The sequence below is a fragment of the Abramis brama genome (genome assembly GCF_963993115.1).
Source record: "Abramis brama genome assembly, chromosome: 11".
Classification (NCBI taxonomy): domain Eukaryota; kingdom Metazoa; phylum Chordata; class Actinopteri; order Cypriniformes; family Leuciscidae; genus Abramis; species Abramis brama.
The window spans coordinates 15815266-15831493 of record NC_139973.1 but is presented as its reverse complement, the minus strand read 5'-3'; the positions used below and the strand labels follow the sequence as shown (position 1 = coordinate 15831493).

At 37.1% G+C, this 16228-nt stretch overlaps 1 protein-coding gene across 1 annotated transcript in view; it reads right to left on the bottom strand.

The window, feature by feature from the left end:
- ror1 (receptor tyrosine kinase-like orphan receptor 1) overlaps positions 1-16228 on the bottom strand; it is a 109938-nt gene that overhangs the window by 29285 nt on the left and 64425 nt on the right. The gene's annotated exons all lie outside the window — the stretch shown is intronic.

The following is a 16228-nucleotide window of genomic DNA, read 5'->3' as shown; positions in this document are numbered from 1 at the left end:
TGTTGCTATTAGCGCTCTGTGTGTGTTCAGGAGCGTGCAGGTAAACCTGCCTCTAATATATGAAGATTACAGACTTGTTACTGTACAAAGAACATTTTATTATAGTGTAGCAGCACAATATGGGCAAGTGTTGACAGGTTCAGAGTTAGTGATGCTCGTCTTACAATGGCCCCCTTTGAGTCAGACATTTTACAACAGAACACAATAAACAATGGACTGGGGCAGGACAGGAGTCCGAACAGAGGTGCAAGGTGCTCCAGGAATGTACGCCATTAGTTCATTTTTCTCCCTTCTGTGCGTGTGCTTAATCAGAGACAGTATAAAAAGTAGACAGACTAAATAAATGATTAAAATAATGAATCCCAATGCATGGTGGCTGCAGGAAAATACCTTTCGATTAAAAATGGGAATCAGCTTATTTGTAAAGGCAGCACCTGATCTAGTCCTTACTCTGTTTAGAACGTATTAGTATGACTAGCATATTGAAATTTTGTTAATTTAGCAAACAGTTCAGCAAACTGTTGCTTTTCAGCTTGTCTCTATTTAAATTGATATGGGTTGTACTTGCATGACTACTCCTGTGACAAATAAGTATTTTAGCATACTTTGCTAAAAACATTTAGAACTTATTATGGAAATAATATACTTGAAAAGAAATTGGAATCCCTGGAAATTGATTGTTTAACTTTTTTTTTTATTGTAAACATGATAAATGCTGCTGTATTGTCTAAAAAATAAGCTTGACCAACCTGAACATTTTTCTTTAGCCTGATTTGAGCTTAGCTCTATGAAATTATTTTAGTTAGTCATTTTTTTCCTCATTAATTTAGATAAAAGCTGTACTTGCATGACTAGAAAGTGATTTGGCTCCTGAGTAAACTGACTGACTGTTTGGTCTGACTGACAGACAGCTTAAGCTTGAGTAAACTCTAAAACAGTGCACATTCACTCTTACAACCTTGAAGACAAAGACTTCGGTCAACAATGTCTACCAAAGCAAACGTGTGTGCATTTGCGTCTGTGCATGAGTGCATCCCTATGTAAAGTAGAACTGTGGTAATGGATCACACACACTTCCCGCTGACTGGGCTCACATCGGAGGTTGGCAGGCTCTGCTGGAACTACAGTGTGGGAGAGGGGTCTTTTTTGTGAACATCTCATTCCACCTAGTTCCATTAACGCCATAAACAGAAAGATGTGATCATTCCAAAATATTACACAATTAAAAATAAATTCTATACTGCTCTGTTTTGAGCGACCATCCTATGGAGGCAGCATTTTATGGCATCATGGGACTATCGACGATGCCTGTTCCAAAAAGTAGGTCTGTCTCGGAGAAGGGAATCATGGAATACATAGTGACAAGCTCAGTAAAAAATAATAATAAATTAAATATTATATGAAATTGAATTAAATTAAATTACAGTAAATTCAAAATTATCAATAAACATATAATATATAAAAAATCATGATTAAAATAATATGTATGTTCAGCATAAGTACACACTTGATTATTTAATAGTTATTTAATGTTATACATTTAATTAGTTATTCAATGTTACCAATGCTTTGGCAATGTAAAGACACCATGCCAAAAAAACAACAACACTTGAATCTGAATCTTAACAACATGCTAAGATCAATCTAAAAAAATATATATTTGCTGCCTGTGTAGAGTGTTCCAAATCGGTCACTTATGAGGTTAGATGTTCCATGATGGATAGGACGCTTTCTTAGAAGGCAGCCACACATGTACTCTAGGCAGCGAGGAAGCTCCCTGTTTTTTTTTTTTTTTTTTTTTTTTTTACCAGACCTCTAGTGGTGGTGTGAAATAAATAGACAAATCTCACAGCTAGAGAGTGAAAGGGTGGAGAAAGAGATAGACAAGCGTCAAAGTGTGAACACAGAGGTGTTATTACGTTAACTGGGTGATAATTTAATGTTAAATATGCCTGGTGTTAGAAAACATGCCACTTTAATGAGCTGCTGATATACACACACACACCTGTTAGTGCCAATGTTGTCTTGTGAGACACACACACACACACACACACACACACACACACACACACACACACACACACACACACGCGCTCGTTGCTGGAGTAGAAACCAACAGCTGCAGGGGCAGGTGGTTTAATGCCCCTCCATGATGACATTGACTACAACTGCAAATTACACTCATTAGTGATGTATCTATGACAGGTCACTTCATCTGCTCATTACATTCTGACCATTACTCATTATGGCATGACCTGTCACTTTCATCTATGAGTGATCCAAGTGTGGCCCCAAATTAGGATCATCTAGTTTACAAGTGTCATATTTCAGTAACATTTGTTATGGTATATTCATCACTTTTAACATGACAAACACACTGCACCACACACACACACACACACACACACACACACACACACACACACACACACACACACACACACACACACACACACACACACACACACACACACACACACACACACACACACACACACACACACACACTTACTTGTAATGTCTATTCAATTAATGTGTATCATCTGCCACAATAATGTATTGTAATTATTTTAATCTGGGGGCTAAAATCAGTATGTCCATTCATACAATGAATCTGAATCTTTTTTCAAATGAAAGCCCCATTTATAATACGTTTCAACTGGTGCGACACAGGTCAGCTGAATAGAACAAAACAGATGACATGCAGTTTTACTGCAGTCCACATCTGCAAGCTACCCATCATTAGCTAATCATGAAATATTAGGCAAATTGCAGTGTAATTTGGAGATTACCTTTCTAATGTTGCCAAACAACAAAGGCAACTTTAATTGGGAACATTTGTTAATTATGACCTTAAAGGAAAGCAGTACACCTAAAAATATCAAGCAAGGAGGAACAGGAAAGCCTGGTACAGTATATAATAAGTACATGTATGTGAAAGCACATAAAGGTTGCAGGTTCAGTCCAGTTTCTGGCTTATTTTCTTTCTCTCCACTTATTGCATATGATTTCAAAGATAAATACAGACGTTGATTCTCACTATTCTTCACTATTTTACAAACAGATAAGACTATTCTTACAATATGGAAAAAAATAATACAAGATTTTAAATAAAATATACATAAACAAAAGGCAAAAAATATGAATGTGTCTTTCAGCAATCATAGAGAAGATAGATAGATAGATAGATAGATAGATAGATAGATAGATAGATAGATAGATAGATAGATAGATAGATAGATAGATAGATAGATAGGTTCTCAGCAGATGTTTTCTAACCAAATTGACACAAAGGCACTATTGATGTCAGAGGGTTCAGAAATGAACAAAGTCTTCACCTCTAATACATAATGAGATCATAATTACTCTGTCACTATATAATTGTAAGTTTCCCTTTAAGGAATTAAATAAAATGAACAGCTGGCTGTGTCGTTACAGAGTTGCCTGATCTTCCTGGGTTCGAACAGTGCATGTCGAGTCGACCTTAATAAATTATTAGCATAATTATGTCGGCATTTGGATGTGAATGGAAAATGTGAAGCTAGCTGGGTCAGAGACAATAAAGCTTTTTAATGATAGGGAGAATGTGAGGGAAAAGCCCAGGCTGATGATTCCGACCATAAACTTTTGTGTTTGGAGGTGGGCACTGAGCCCAGCCCAAATGCTGAAGTTTTTCTTGGCTAGGTGTTTCCTCTACTGTCACAACCCTGGAGCAAACACCCACCTCAGACACGAAAGTAAATCTGAGTGAGAGAGAGAGATGGAGAAGATCCATGGTAGAGGAACATGGTTGTTTCACCTTCTCAGGTGTCACCTGATCCATATAAAAGGATAAGCAAGACTCCATCTGAATGCACTACAGGGAACAGGAACCAAGCCACCCCCAAATCCTCCACCACCTACCCCACCGTCCTGTCTCAGGAAACCGAGCTGTAATGTGATAACCCTGTTCGGGCTCCAGGGACCCAGATGGTCCGGTATAGACCAGGCGTAGACAGGCTGGAGACCAGGCAGTGAACCAGGGTGAGCGCTGGCCATGGACGGCTGTAATACAAGGACCTTTCCCATTAGCACAACAAACACCAGAGCAGAACAAAGCTCTGATGCAGCTGAAAGGTAGTCCTCTCCTCCGGTTAGCCCTCCTTAGCAAGACAACAGCCAGGCCCACCGCTGGGAATCCCTCCTGGGAGCTAAGGGAATGTGCTAGCATTAGCCCCAGGGTGAAAGTACTTAGCTGTAAATAATGGACATCAGCTCTAAACTGCTTTAAGCAGCATTTTTGTGAAAAAGCACTCATAAGAGATTTTTTGTTGTTAAATTTTAGTACAAAGTTAGTACAAAGACAAACCCTGTCTCCAAATATGGTGCTGTGAATGGCAGTGAAGAGACGCAACTCACCGTTAAAAAAAGTAAGTTTCACACCAAGTAGCTATTAGACAGTATGCGATTTCGTATGCAGCAAAAGCAACTAAACAAGATGTTTGATGTCTTGATAAATAAATAAATCATTTCATTCAGTCATTATATCTGTGAAAAAATAATGGGAATGGGTCATCTCATGTTCCCCATTAAAAAAAGTCTTAAAATAAGATTCCAGTGACTAGCGGTGTAGCAAAACCATATGCTATATCTTTTTTTTTTATGTGACACTGTATTGCCAACATGGTTTCGTTGCCAAACTTGAGGGAGTACAAACTCTTGTAAACTGTCCTCTATCTCATATGTAATATGTATCAATACTACTGAATCAGTATTTTTGGGTGGCTGATATAGAAAGAAAAACAAACCAATTTGAGTTTCTAAGCACCATTTTACATAATCTTTTTAGTGGAATATTTAATTATAATAATTTTAGTGGAATATTTAACTGTAATAAATGAATAAATGATATAAATTTAGCTGTAGTGTTTTTTTTTTTTTTTTGAGTAAAACAAAAACAAATGATCATAAAATATGGTTATTAAATTATAAATCATATTATTTAAATTATGTATAATTTTATTAAATCAAACTACGTGTGTGTGTGTGTGTGTGTGTGTGTGTGTGTGTGTGTGTGTGTGTGTGTATGTATATATATATATATATATATATATATATATATACACACATTATTTGATTAAATGTATTTATGTATTATTATGTATAATGTAAAAAATACAATAATACACACACACACACACATACACGCAAAAGCTTTCAAAGCTTGAAAAATAAATCTTTTGTAACATTAGAAATGCCTTTACTGTCACACTTTGAGTGTGCTTGCTGAATAAAAGAATCAAATATATACATAATTTTTTTATTAGTAGTTTGTATTGTTGCCAACTACTTTTTCAGAGATTACCTTGGCTGTAGCCGAACTACTTAAATTATGATTAGCTTATAACCTGGCAAGCTACAGTTTCAAAGCAGCTTCCTCAGCGCAGGCTAATGTGTTGCTGAAACAGCAGTGCAGCACACAGGCTGATGGGTATTATATCGGGACATCCCATGCAATCAAGATCAAGAGGGAGATTAGCATATTACTGAAAGCACCCAAACCACTTCAAAGCCGGCGCATCGTTTACATACGGTCTAATTTCAGGGGCCCGGAGTAATGTTTGGTCAGACGTGCAACACGTCACAAACATGATATTGCTTTACCATTTAATGACCCGTGTACTCACACAACGCAATCTCTGGGCATATCGGGTCACCCTGAGATCTCACAGGAGCATTTCGGAATGTGCTCTGCTGGTTACCACCTACTGTAGAAGTCATTTGTTTTCTGCTGACAGGCAGGAGAAAGTGATCTCCCGATGCCAGACCGTCAACATGCTGAAATCCTCCACTGGCGTGGAACAAGCCTTTCGCATTATCCGAATCTGGACACAAGCACGGTCTCAGGTGAAGAGAGAAAGGCATGTACAATGTGATCGGTAACAGCACTGCAAGAGCCTGTCAGCATTACAAAAGATCCCATATGCAATGCAACTCACATAAACTCACAACACGGCAACCTCGGTACAAGAAGCATTTGAGACGGATAAGAACCGGAGATGCCCTGGTTATTGTGAGACAATTTAAAATGTCATAGCACAAACCTCAAAGGAGGCCCAGGGTTTGATACAATTCCTCATGATCAGAATTACCAAACGCTTTCTCCAGTCTTTCCCTAACCTTGATAGAAATGAACAAAGCATGCCAGTTGGACGAGCCGTGGAGCATCTTAAAGCGTTTAAAAGCAGTGATTGTCTCCTGCCTAAGGGATGATTGCAGAAAATGACACTGACAATAGAAAGTGTTTGAGGACTACCAATGATGCTTTAGAGCTGTTCATCATCCAAGCTCTTGGCATCTAGGACTCAAGCACTCAGGCTGCACCTGGTGCTAATCTATGCTAAAATCTCTTGACCCTTGATCTGTTTACTGATGAGAATTTCTACTAAAGAATAGGCTTTAGTTCTTATCATAGCCATGATGGCTACTTGCTGTTACTATCAAAAATGTTTATAATATCCATATAGCGCTATCTGTTAGCATTCCCAGTCAAAATATCTTCTTTCATATGTGGGATATTTGCCATTTATACATAGCTTCCAAAAACAATGAATTTAGTCAAATTAAATGGCTACCTTTGCATGGACGTCAATAGACAACATTTTTGCCACCAGGATTTTGCTACACAAATGGTTTTTTTTCACATTTTTTCTTTTCTTTTCTTAACTGTTAGTGCTATACTGAGCTAGAAGGCGTATAATGTTATTTTGCTACATGAAATACACTCAGGGAAAATATATGAAAAAAAGGCATGAATTAGCATTTTCATGATTAATTAGAAATACACTATGAAACAATTTTCTAACATTTCTAATCAGGCATTTTATCTAAGCTAAAAGAGAAAGACCATACATTTTAAATGTGTACATCTGCTTAAAAAACCCCTCAAAGGTAAAAAAAAAGCACATAGATGGCTTCAAAGCTAATTGATATGGACTAAAAGCCACAAAAGTGGTGTAATACCTGAAATATGAGAATTATAGATGAGATAATTCATTAACTTGGCCTAACAAAACCATAATCGAATAAAAATCAATCATTTGGTCCATTTCTTCAACACACAGGTGTTTCCGTGTACTCGTAACTTTTCCAAAGGGTTACTTCCTTGCCTTTAAAAGTTAATCTCCCTGATTCATGGTAAATCTTGCAGCTGGGAAATGGGAGACAAGTACGACAGATAAGTCATGGACGATGTGTTACGCTATCAGCACCAGACACTATTCGTGTGGAAATGGAGGACTGTGTGTGCAGAAGCTGTTGGTTCCCAGAACTGCTGCATTGATACATATCCATAAAAACACAACTGGGAAACTAATCACATAAAACACTCTGACATTGATCAATACAAACTGTTTGTCTTTAAAAGCGATCTATTCATTGACTCACGACACTATTCACAAGTCTACCCAGATGGAATGGAAAACATCTGTGAGATTAAGAGCCTCACTCACATACTATGTCTTTGTCACCTGACCCAATGGTGTGACAGTCACGGCAAAATGAACCAGATTACGAGCCAGAACCATTTATGTTTCCAGTAAAACTTACAGCCATTTATTATTTTCTCTTTTCTTCCAGTCCAGTCTTCCTCTTGTTGCTTAGCCAGCTCTGGAGAAAGTGCCAGAGGGAAGTCTACAGCTTTGGCAGCCTCCAGCTTTCTCTTCTGTCAATCATTCTGAAGGTCTCTTGATACCGCTCCTCTCAAGGGTTAGAGAAATAAGCTGCAGAATTCCTAAGAACCTTCCGCTGACATAATGAGGAAGACAGTATATGCAAAAGACATGGAACGAGAGAGGAAAACCAAGTGAAAGGGATGGAGAGATGGTGACAAAGACAGATAGAGAGAATTGAGGTCAATTGGACAAACATTTGCCAAAAACCGAAGGATATTCCATCTGGTGCAAGCAAAATTAAAAAGAATTAAAAACAAGGGAGTCTTCCGGGGAAGTTTTAAGAAGACTTTGATTGATTCACTATATTAAAGAATAACATTATTTCTGCTGTTATATGCGACGTCCAGCTGAGTATTATTCCTCTGGAAAACCACAAAGACTTTCATAAGAAGACAACACGGGGAGAAGCGTGCATAAACTGTCAAGTAAAGGAATTGAAGAAGTTGATGAAATAAGCTGTACAATTGTAAAACTGTCGGATGAATCTCAAGAGGAAAGTTTATACTTTCAATAAGGGAAGAAAAAAAAAAAAATGGAGAAATACTATACCGAAAAGGGTAAATTCATTAAACAGTTGGGGTACGTTGCGTGCAGTATTTCAATACAAAAAGTCTTTCACACAGAATGCGTATTCATATTTAAATTCATATTTAAAAATGTGAGACGGAGGGCAGTGGTTTGGAAAAAAGGGATGGGTCTTGAGATTGTTATTTAAAAGTTTAACTTTTTAAAACCTGAGTCTTACATTTTTAGATTCCTGCATCATACATGATTCATTTGTTCAAAATGTTCAAAAAAAAGGGTGTGGCCATTCATTTTGAATTGCGTAGCCCCACAATTTGTTAGCATGCACTTAATTTATTTATTTTTAGTGGACCAAATGAAAGCATATTGCTTTCTCAATCTTATTTGCATCTATTCTGTGGCCGAACACATATTCCATCAGAAATCAGAGTCAGAAAGAGACTATCATTTGAGGAGCAGACTCTTCCTCAGCAGTTGCCTCCTAATGCAGAGGATTTGTCAGTAGAATTCCAGTCTTAATGAAAATCACATCTCTGGTTATTTGAAGAAAAGTAGATTGCCAGATGGAGACTCGCTGACAGTGACATCCAGTCCTCTCTTTGGTGGTTTTCAACAGAGCATAATCATCAGAAAAGTATCATACAGTGCAAATTACTGTAGATTACGTCTATAAAAAACAAACTCTCATACACAATTTAAGAAAGTAGGGCTTAAAGTGAGGGCAACGTTAGGGGATGAAATAATGACATATGTATCAAAACAGCTTATAATCACAAAAGTAAACAAAAATATAATTGAATCAAACTGAAATGTATTGCTAATTTAACACAATATTACATTTAAGAAATAATATTTCAAAAATAAAAATAAAATTCAAAAACAATCGATTCTACATTAATCAATATTTTTTAAATGATTTCAGTGACTTAATTACTTAAACTATTTCCTTGTACTTGATATTTGTCTGCATGTAGCTGTTTGTCATTTACAGTGTATACATGGATTTTGAGTGAAACGTTGTATAGCGGTCGAACATAATGTTTTCATGGGGTGAACGTTGAAAGAAGAACAATGAGTGACGATGTGAGTGAAGCCTGGATCTGGTTAGACACTGGGCTGTAAACAACTAGAGTGATGAGCGATGAGTCATGGGTGTGTGTAAGAGCTGTAAAAATGTTTTCATCATTTTGTAAATAATCTCTTTTTTCCCCCATCCATTTAACTTAACACAATCATTCCTGTCATTTCAACTTTTAAAATGTTTTCAGCAGATTTTCTTCATGCATGCTTTATGTGTTACTACAGTATATATATTTACTGTATTTAAAAAACACAAGGCAAAACAAATCAGATAATAAATCATACCACAAAACTTTCACTAAATAGTAAAAAAATAAAATAAATAAATTAATGTATAGTAATATGAACTAGCAGTGAAGAGAATAGACTGCATGACTGAACTCTGAGGCCTACCAGCAAGTGAAGAGTAGATGTTAATGAAGCATTAACTAAGCGGATTCTCAAGAGGACTTGACTTCAAGATAAAATTATATAGCTGCAACACAAGACTGAACAGCAGGAAAGAAATCCAGTGGGACATTAGCCCCGGAAGCATCTTTGCTCAAGGGCACTTGGGTCTGGTCACTGAAGATTTTGAGTGAATCACAAGCCATAAAGGTAAATGATGATTGGTTGATGGTATCACAAGAATGCACATAGTCCAGACCCTAGTGAATGTGACCTGAAAGTTTTAAAAAGTAGCTTTTTAAGAGCACCCCAAAATACGGTCACTGGCAAAACATATGAATCGTAAATATTTCATCACATTTTAGAAATATGTTGCTCACAAACATATTTATTTGATCAAAATACATGTCATGGCTGCTCTATACTCTACACTACTGTTTAAAAGTTTGGGGTCAGGAAGAATTTTTTGGGAAAGAAATGTATACTTTTATTCAGCTAGGTTGCATTAAAAAACTGCTCTTATGAAACTAAAAAAATAATATCATGGTTTCTACAAAATTATTAGGCAGCACAATGGTTTACAACTCTAGTAATAAAAAATGTTGTTTGAGCACCAAATCATCATATTAAAATGATTTCTGAAGGATCATGTGACTGAAAATGTTGCATTTCCATCACAGGAATAAATTACATTTTAAAATATATTAAAATAGAAAACAGTTATTTTAAATTGCAGCAATATTTAAAAAAAAAAATTTGATCAATGCTGCCTTGGTGAGCATAAGAGAACTTCTTTTAAAAACATTACTGACCCCACACTTTTGAAAGGTCACACAAGACAATGGGGAGTAGATGATGCAGAAGGAAAAGGCACCACAAAGGAAGATCTATTTTGCGTTACCTCATTTCCTTTCGCAACTAGCTTGAGATACTTGCTGAGACAAAATCCTAACGCATTCTGCAAAACACATAACATATTGCTCCTATTACTGCCCCTCCACCAACTGGAATAATTCTTTGTGGCATTGTTTAAAATTGTTAATAATGTGCAGGTAACCAGGGGAAGGCTTGGTCCATCGCAGACAGGTCCGGTGAGTGAGGGAGTCTGGGCTTCATTAGAGATTTCATTCCCCCCTCAGCACCTCCACCTCACTCAAGGTCTGGAACCATCCATTTACATCTGCGTAATTGGGGACACATGCAGGTTCGCATGTACTAAATCTGCCCCCTTTTGACAGCTCTACCCCCTTCAGGGTGTCTTGACAAAGCCCTCGATATGATCAAATGTTACCTCTTCCAGTTCCATTGGGTTTGTCCCTTAATAAAGCAACAATAAGCAGCCTAGGCCGTAGATGAAGGCAGCATCTGATAGCATATGGAAGATGTTTACACTAATATTGCTATTCTGATGTTATCACATGCCTTCGTTTAGTGGATCATATGTTCCCGAGAGAGGGGCTCTAGAAGAAGGGACAGATTTTCATGGAAATAGATTACATGGGGGTCAACTTATGCATAGACACATATTGTCTACTAGGACGTTCTGTCTTTGAAGCAAAATAAGTCTAGTGGAATGAGCGCAAGCATTTTGGAGATACAACAAAGCATTTTTGGGCTGCTTTTAAAGTATGACTTCAATTACAGTGACATATTTCTAGCGCATCCATGGGGTTTTAAACAAAAGCATATCTACGGGATCTTAACCAGACAGAATAACCCGGCACAGCTAATGAAAGGGCAATGGGTGTAATAGTTTAGAGATGTTGCTGCAAACTGCGGTCCCTTTGAAACAGCATTATGACGTTCACTTTAAATGATGGATATTGAAATAATGAATCAGCCACCGCTGTCATTTTATTAGCAAAATATCCAACCACTTACTGGTGCATCCAGGTCGCACTCAACGGTTCTCACAGCCATTTAAATGCCCAAAAGATATCAGAACGATCGCACAAATACCTTCAAAACGATTATCCTTGAGATCAGGATAAGATAACTTAAAAGGCTCATGTGGATGAAACATGTGTTGAGACAATCTTATCGCTCTGTAATAAAGCCAAATACCTCATATTATAGCAAGGGTGCAGTCTATATGTAAGTTGGCTTGTCTTTAACTAGAGACTGATTCATTTTAGCAGCCTCATGTGGAACATGCACACAGCAGTTAGTATTTTAAGTAAATTGAACCAAAGTGCCCTTTCAGTGATATGATGAGCAATAATTTAACCCATTCTAGGTCCCTCGCATTACAGTTAGAGTTTCTCTGGCTCTCTGGGGGAGTTTTGGCCCATTGGTCTGTAGACTGATGTGCAGCAATGCCTTTGATTCCGCACATCTGGAAAAGCTGCTCAGCGGTTTAAGGCTGTCCACATACACTCTTTGAAATCAGCAGCCATCGCTGACAGTCTACAGAGGCCACTGCTCCCCTGACTGCAACCCCCTCACCCTTTTCCTTCTGGAAGACTGTTTTATCAAGTCTCATGCAGGCGGTAATAAAAGTTTTCATTTTTAGTAGGGGGGTTGCGTGTGTATGTGTGGGTAAAAAACAAAGAGAGACTGGATTTTCTTGCCAAGGAAGGACCCACAATATGACCACCTTGCAGGGGAAGTTTTATACTGTATATTTTCATTGAAGAATTACTACTTTTTATTTATACATCAATCAAATTGCTTCCAAAATTAAATAAGTGGCGCTTTTATTGTCATTGTACGTCATCAAATATATCTATAAATACTAAATATTACTTTTAAGTTGACAGTGAATCTGAGATGAATAATTTCCCTCACAAAACTATTTATATTTTTTCCTTACTTTTACTAATGCTGTATAATAATAGAATAAAATAATTTGCAATTATCTCAATTTAGCCAAGCAGAATACAACAATATTTATTTAAATATACTTTCTTATTTATATTTATTATAATTAGGGGTGTAACGGTACTCCGGTCTTTCGGTACAGCACGCATGTGAACCATGTGAACTTTTTGTGTGTTCAGAACGTAATTCATAACTCTAAGTCCCCCCCCCCCCTAAGATGGGACAACACAGTTTATATCAATATACTTTGATGTAGCGGAGAACACAGAAATAATATGGGAAAAGTGCACAATCCAAGTTGATTCTAAACATGAGACAAGCTTTTTAAAGTGCCAGATGGTATGCTGTTTAATGCATTTGAGACCTGTTTTCCTGAGCGGATAACTTATATATCCTATATCCAGGATCTATCCTTATCTGTAAATGTAAGAAAGTCACACGAGTATTTCCATTTTGCATAAAGGCTCTGTTAAGCTTCACAGACTTCACTGAAGGAGTGCTGGCACAAACAAACAGATCGATAGTTCGTTCAGTAAACCACTGTTTAATAAAAAAAGCAAATCTTATGTTTGCCTTTCACCCCCTGATACCCCTAATACTCGCTGCTCATCATTCCCATGGAAAGAGTACTTTGGTTCACTTTACTAAAAATACTACTTGCTGTGTGTGCAATATTCAATATGAGGCTGATAAATGAATCAGTTTCCAGTTAAAGACAAGCTAACATGACACATATAGGTTATCATCATGGTAATTAGTGGTGCTGTGTGGTTGCTAGGATGTTCTGGAAGGTTTCTTACTGGCAACAGAGACCATCCCCAAGTTGTCTTCATTGGATTTTCAGCTTGTTTTATCATCCACAAGGCAAAGACCCTTATCAGTACATTGCCATTGCCAAGTTCAGCAAGTTTAAAACTCTGAATATGATCAATAGTAACAATAGCCACTAATTAATTAAATAAATGGACCGACACCAAACGTAGGATTAAGATGAGTGACATAAATAAAGAAATTGAGGCGCGAGCACAAAGGCAGCTGAAGTAAATGGTGGATGGTGGTCTGTTATGCAATCAGCCTGCTCTCGTCCATGATGTATCAGGGTGGATTAGTCAGTTCACAGGAGCTTGTAAATTAGCCTGGTGGAATGTGTATGTCTGCCAACCTTTTGCAAGAAGCCTCAAGAAGTTTGGCCCTGCTGAAGCCATCACTGGCCTGTGGTCTCTCATCTTCTTTGATTCATCCACCACTTTTCCTTTCTCTTTCACATTTTCGGTCTTTGTCATTCTGAAATAGCCAAATAGTTGCAGGAAGACTAAAGCGGAATGAAATACACTGCGGTTTCGATGGAGGTCTGGTCGGCAGTACTGCTAAATATTTCAACCTGATGGCATTTATAATGGGTTTTATATCATATGCTCATTGATGCTAACTAATAAGCCACATAAGGAGGATACATTCCCCTGTAATTGTAGCCCCAAAAGTGCACTACAGCTGTCAGCTCAAAGACTAACAATGTGGTGGAGTTGAGTTAATATTTTGGAGCATTTACAAAATATGGGATTACAATTATTTTGCTTAAAACTAATCTAATATAGAACAGCCTCACCTCACAAAAAAGAAACAAAGCCATTGTGAATGAGGTCAATCTAAACACCATTTTATGAAAGAGCAGGAACGCTAGTCATTCATCACTCCTTGAACCCTAAAATGGTTGCCTTGACCTCTCTTCTCCTGAGAGACGGCCAGGTCAAAGCAGGCAAAGGATGTCTGGTGACCCCCCTGATGACTCCTGCTTGGTGGTGGGGGGATCTGAGGAGGAGCAGACACGCTAATGAGTTTTACAGCATGTCTACTCAGCTTTTTACAGCAATTTTGCTCATTTGTGTGAAAGAAGGAACGCAACTTTTAAACAGTAGTGCAAGTTTGGGATCATTAATCAACAGAAAAAAACTAGGTTATAATGCACATTAGATTATAAAAGAAACATGACTGTCGCCGTGTTATGTCTGAATAACTAAATGAACTAAATTATATTAACACTATGCTAAAATTCAATAAATATTTCACAAAATTTGATATGTGGAAGTACTTACATCATGTTTTAAATGTGTGGTCTAATCCTAACGTACTGAGAGTTTACGGAGCGCGGCCGTGCCAATGAACTGTCAGAGCTCTGTGAATCTCATTGCATTCATTCTGCATGATCTCACCATAAACAAACTGCTGAGCCCAGTCTTTGATATGACGATAAGCCCATTTGAGAGATGAGAATTAACACACACAACTCGTACGCTGACCAATTATGTTATAAACTGCTGAAGTAAGACGCTTTACAGTTATTACAGAAAAATGTGGTATCACATCAAGAGAGTATACGTAATTAAGAGATCATGACAATAAAAATGTCCTCGTTTTTAATGTGATTTCATTTAGTCTTCATGAGACAAATGTAAAATACTAAAGGATCTATTCTCTCAGTTTTATGGGTATATTAAAGCTTTGAAGAATAAAGAGTATGTTATTAGAAAAAAAAAAAATATTACTTCCACATGTGCTTTGAGAAAAGCCTCAAAGCAACTATTCAAAATCTGAAAATAAGTTTTTCCCAAAACACTAATTTTAGCTGTAATTTGAGAGAAAGACATCCTCATTTTAATTATCATTCTATCCAAATTCTATTCATCTGTTTCAATCACGTGACCTTCTCCTCACAACTTTCATATTTATGACCATCAGTGGGTAAAGGAAATGGCATTTTTGGTAACACTTTATAATAAGGTCTCATTTGTTAACATTAGTTAATACATTAGCTGACATTAACAAGGAGCAAACTATTGTTTACAGCATTTATTAACCATTATTAATATTGGTTAATAAAAATGTTATGTTAATGTTAGTCATAATGCATTAAGTAATGTTAACAGATACAACTTTTGATCTTAAAAGGCACAATATGTAACTTTTTTGCTTTAAAAATAGCAAAAATCACTATATCTATGTTATATATTTTTTTTAGTTGTGTACTTACATTATCCCGACTGTTTCCAACAACTTTCAAACCAGGAGAAATTTGTAATTTAATTCGATGACACGTCCCGTTTCTTTATTTCCGTTTTGTCGCCGTCAATGGCGTCATATCCGCGTTGTCCCTGGTTTCCGCTCGTACTGCCATAGCAACCAGAGCCCTCTGATAGTAACCAAGGCGACAGACGTGGACAACTGTGTAGTTCGCAATGTCTATTTGCACACTGTTGTTGTTTCGTTCAAACATTATGGACCATGGCAAGCAGACTTTGGATAAAAAAGGAGAACTAAAACGAGAATCAATATCAACGCGGTGTTTTCGAGATGCCGAGAGCTCCCATAGACAGTATATAAACGAGAGCTCCACATCCGAGACTTCGACCGCTCCTACATGTACTTTATTAAACAGGTGAGCACATTTACATAAAACTAATCAATGTTATATAGTTCAACAATGATAAAATGTTAGAATATGATCTGTATGTTATTCTAATGTTGATCTAGCTTACTGCTAGTCTCATACAGACAAACTAACACATACATTTCAACACATTCAAATGCAGTTTAGTGTGCTAGTGTAATGTTAGACCAAGTGAAACAGCGCTGCGTTACCTCACAGGTTTAATTTGTCTAATAAACTGACCTGTGAGTAGTAATTCTGCACTTGCGTGTAGTTCGGT